Source organism: Aegilops tauschii, chromosome 2 (assembly GCF_002575655.3).
Source record: "Aegilops tauschii subsp. strangulata cultivar AL8/78 chromosome 2, Aet v6.0, whole genome shotgun sequence".
Taxonomy (NCBI): Eukaryota; Viridiplantae; Streptophyta; class Magnoliopsida; order Poales; family Poaceae; genus Aegilops; species Aegilops tauschii.
In genome coordinates, this window is record NC_053036.3 from 38,935,758 (window position 1) to 38,941,360 (window position 5,603).

Sequence of the window (5,603 nt, forward strand, 5' to 3'; positions counted from 1 at the left end):
ATGCATTGGCCTTTACTTTGTGTGCATGAATTGTTCTTTTATGACATGCCGATGCATAGGAAGAGAGTTAGACTTCGTTGTTGCATGATATATGTTGCCTTGTGCTCACTACTAAATGCCAAATCATTGCCAATTAAAATTGGCGTTGATATACCTTGGGATCCGGGTGGATTCACTACTTGAGCACTATATGCCTAGCTTAATGGCTTTAAAGAAAGCGCTGCCAGGGAGACAACCCGGAAGTTTTAGAGAGTCATTTATTTATGTTGAGTGATTTTATATAGTTTAAAAACAAAAAAATAAAGAGGGGAACCCGAAACTTTTCAAAAAGAAAAGCGAAAGTGAGAAAGACGAGCATTGTTGAAGTGGGAGCTAGCCTTGAACTTTGTTCATGCTCACGGAAATTTGTGAATCTTGATTACAGAAACTTTTCAACAAAAATAATTATCCCCTTGTACTATTCCATTGTATTATAAAAATAATGTGCCAAGGTTTGCCTTTAGGATGTTTACAATGCTTGTTGGTTTGTACGGTGCAGGACAGAAACTTTGGCTGTAGTGCGTGATTTTACATTTTTTACTGGAATGTGAAATGGTTCTGATTCTTTTCGCACTGTCTTTATATACAAATTTTTTATTGTTCCTAATTTTGGCAGAATTTTTCAAGTATCAGAAGTATGGTGAATGTTCAGATTATTACAGACTGTTCTGTTTTAGACAGATTCTGTTTTTGATGCATAGTTTGCTTGTTTTGATGAAACTATCGATTTATATCAGTGGATTAAGCCATGGAAAAGTTATATTACAGTAGCTATAATGCAAAAACAAAATATGAATTGGTTTGCAACAGTACTTAGAGTAGTGATTTGCTTTATTATACTAACGGATCTTACCGAGTTTTTTGTTGAAGTTTTGTGTGGATGAAGTGTTCGATAATCGAGAAGGTCTCGATGTGAGAAGAAGGAAGAGAGGAAAGAGCTCAAGCTTGGGGATGCCCAAGGCACCCCAAGTAAATATTCAAGGAGACTCAAACGTCTAAGCTTGGGGATGCCCCGGAAGGCATCCCCTCTTTCTTCAACAAGTATCGGTATGTTTTCGGATTCGTTTCGTTCATGCGATATGTGCAAATCTTGGAGCGTCTTTTGCTTTAGTTTTCGTTTTTCTTTTATTCACCATGATGGTATGAGATAGTCCTTGGTTGATTTATAGAATGCTCTTTGCACTTCACTTATATCTTTTGAGTATGGCTTTATAGAATGCTTCATGTGCTTCACTTATATCATTTGAAGTTTGGATTGCCTGTTTCTCTTCACATAGAAAACCGCCATTTGTAGAATGCTATATTGCTTCACTTATATTTGTTAGAGCGTGGGCATATCTTTTGTAGATAGAATTAAACTCTCGTGCTTCACTTATATCTATTTAGGGAGTTGACAGGAATTGGTCATTCACATGGTTAGTCATAAAATCCTACATAAAACTTGTAGATCACTGAATATGATATGTTTGATTCCTTGCAATAGTTTTGCGATATAAAGATGGCGAAATTAGAGTAATGCTAGTGGGTAGTTGTGGATTGTAGAAATACTTGTGTTGAAGTTTGTGATTCTCGTAGCATGCACGTATGGTGAACCGTTATGTGATGAAGTCGGAGCATGATTTATTTATTGATTGTCTTCCTTATGAGTGGCGGTCGGGGACGAACGATGGTCTTTTCCTACCAATCTATCCCCCTAGGAGCATGCGCGTAGTACTTTGTTTCGATGACTAACAAATTTTTGCAATAAGTATGTGAGTTCTTTATGACTAATGTTGAGTCCATGGATTATATGCACTCTCACCCTTCCATCATTGCTAGCCTCTTCGGTACCGTGCATTGCCCTTTCTCACCTCGAGAGTTGGTGCAAACTTCGCCGGTGCATCCAAACCCCGTGATACGATACGCTCTATCACACATAAGCCTCATTATATCTTCCTCAAAACAGCCACCATACCTACCTATCATGGCATTTCCATAGCCATTCCGAGATATATTGCCATGCAACTTCCATCATCATCATATACATGACTCGAGCATTCATTGTCATATTGCTTTGCATGATCGTAAGATAGCTAGCATGATATTTTCATCGCTTGTCCGTTTTTTGATATCTTTGCTACGCTAGATCATTGCACATCCCGGTACACCGCCGGAGGCATTCATATAGAGTCATATCTTTGTTCCAGATATCGAGTTGTAATATTGAGTTGTAAGTAAATAAAAGTGTGATGATCATCATTATTAGAGCATTGCCCCAGTGAGGAAAGGATGATGGAGACTATGATTCCCCCACAAGTCGGGATGAGACTCCGGACTTTACAAAAAAAATAAAAGAGACCAAAGAAGCCCAAATAAAAAAGAGGCCAAAGAAGCCCACCAAAAAAATGAGAGAAAAAGAGAGAAGGGGCAATGTTACTATCCTTTTACCACACTTGTGCTTCAGAGTAGCACCATGATCCTTCATATAGAGAGTCTCTTGAGTTATCACTTTCATATACTAGTGGGAATTTTCATTATAGAACTTGGCTTGTATATTCCGATGATGGGCTTCCTCAAATGCCCAAGGTCTTCATGAGCAAGCAAGTTGGATGCACACCCACTTAGTTTCCAGTTTGAGCTTTCATACACTTATAGCTCTTAGTGCATCCGTCGCATGGCAATCCCTACTCCTCACATTGACATCAATTGATGGGCATCTCCATAGCCCATTGATTAGCCACGTCGATGTGAGACTTTCTCCTTTTTGTCTTCTCCATACAACCTCCACCATCATATTCTATTCCACCTATAGTGCTATGTCCATGGCTCACGCTCATGTATTGCGTGAAAGTTGAAATGGTTTGAGAACATCAAAAGTATGAAACAATTGCTTGGCTTGTCATCGGGGTTGTGCATGATTTGAATATTTTGTGTGGTGAAGATGGAGCATAGCCAGACTATATGATTTTGTAGGGATAACTTTCTTTGGCCATGTTATTTTGAAAAGACATGATTGCTTTATTAGTATGCTTGAAGTATTATTGTCTTAATGTCAAATGATAGACTATTGCTTTGAATCACTCATGTCTTAATATTCATGATACATGATCAAGATTATGCTAGGTAGCATTCCACATCAAAAATTATCTTTTTTATCATTTACCTACTCGAGGACGAGCAGGAATTAAGCTTGGGGATGCTGATACGTCTCTGTCGTATCTATAATTTTTTATTGTTCCATGCCAATATTCTACAACTTTCATATATTTTTGGCAACTTTTTTTACTATTTTTGGGGACTAACATATTGATCCAGTGCCCAGTGCCATTTCCTGTTTGTTGCATGTTTTTGTTTCGCAGAATATCCATATCAAACGGAGTCCAAACGGGATAAAAACGGATGGAGATTATTTTTGGAATATTCGGATAATATGGGAAGGAAAATCCACGCGAGACGGTGCCCGAGGGAGGCACGAGGCAGGGGGGTGCGCCCCACCCCCCTGGGCGCGCCCCTGACCCTTGTGGCCCCCCCGTAAGGCGGTTGATGCCCTTCTTCGGCCGCAAGAAAGCTAATTTTTAGGAAAAAATCACGGCAAAGATTTCAGTCCAATCGGAGTTACGGATCTCCATATATATATGAAACGATGAAAGGGCAACCAACCAGAACGCGGAAACAGAGAGAGACAGAGAGACAGATCCAATCTCGGAGGGGCTCTCGCCCCTCCCATGCCATGGAGACCAAGGACCAGAGAGGAAACCCTTCTCCCATCTAGGGAGGAGGTCAAGGAAGAAGAAGAAGGAGGGGGGCTCTCTCTCCCTCGCTTCCGGTGGCGCCGGAGTGCCACCGGGGGCCATCATCATCATCACCGCAATCTTCACCAACAACTTCACCGCCATCATCACCAACTCTTCCCCCCTCTATGCAGCGGTGTAACCCCTCTTTTACCCACTGTACTCTCTACTTAACCATGGTGCTCGACGCTATATATTATTTCCCAATGATGTATGGCTATCCTATGATGTTTGAGTAGATCCGTTTTGTCCTATGGGTTAATTGATGATCGTAATTGGTTTGAGTCGCATGTTTTATTATTGGTGCCGTCCTATGGTGCTCTCTGTGTCGCGCAAGCGTGAGGGATCCCCGCTGTAGGGTGTTGCAATACGTTCATGATTCGCTTATAGTGGGTTGCGTGAGTAACTGAAACACAAACCCGAGTAAGGGGGTTGTTGCGTATGGGATAAAGAGGACTTGATGCTTTAATGCTATGGTTGGGTTTTACCTTAATGACCTTTAGTAGTTGCGGATGCTTGCTAGAGTTCCAATCATAAGTGCATATGATCCAAGTAGAGAAAGTATGTTAGCTTATGCCTCTCCCTCAAATAAAATTGCAATAATGATTACCCGTCTAGTTATCGATTGCCCAGGGACAAATAACTTTCTCGTAACAAAAAGCTATCTACTATAACTAATTTGGTTGTGTCTTTATCTAAACAGCCCCTACTTTTTATTTATGCGCTCTTTATTATCTTGCAAACCTATCCAAAAACACCTACAAAGTACTTCTAGTTTCATACTTGTTTCCGGTAAAGCGAACGTCAAGTGTGCGTAGAGTTGTATCGGTGGTCGATAGAACTTGAGGGGATATTTGTTCTACCTTTAGCTCCTCGTTGGGTTCGACACTCTTACTTATCGAAAGAGGCTACAATTGATCCCCTATACTTATGGGTTATCAAAGACTATTGAATTCAAATGGGATTTATTGGAAATAATTAAACGCAACTCTGAAGATTGGGACCTCGACGAAGGTAAGGAGTCAGGTATAACACCTAAGTTTAATTGTGTTAGATCTTTTATGGATATCGATGTTTTCCATGAATTTAGCACTAAATATGGACTTGACTCTGAGATAGTAGCTTCTTTCTGTGAATCCTTTGCTACTCATGTTGATCTCCCTAAGGAGAAGTGGTTTAAATATAATCCTCCCATTGATGTAAAAGTAGTTGCACCTATTAAAGTTGAAGAAAGGACTATCACTTATAATGATCCTATCGTTCCCACTGCTTATATTGAGAAACCATCTTTCCCTGTTAGTATAAAGGATCATGCTAAAGCTTCAACTATGGTCAATAAAAGTAATATTAAGACACCCAAACCCCCTGAGCAAATTAAAGTTGAACCTAGTATTGCTATGGTTAAAGATCTCTTGGCTGATAATATTGACAGGCATGTTATTTACTTCTGTGAGGAAACTGCTAGAATTGCTAGACCTGATACTAAAAATAAACATAGACCTGTTGTAGGCATGCCTGTTATTTCTATTAAAATAGGAGATCATTGTTATCATGGCTTATGTGATATGGGTGCTAGTGCAAGTGTAATACCTCATTCCTTACACAAAGAAATTATGCATGAGATTGCACCTGCTGAGATAGAAGAATTGATGTTACAATTAAGCTTGCCAATAGAGACACTATTTCACCAGTTGGGATTGTTAGAGATGTTGAAGTCTTGTGTGGGAAAGTTAAATATCCTGCTGATTTTCTTGTTCTTGGTTCTCCACAAGATAACTTTTGTCCCGTTATAAT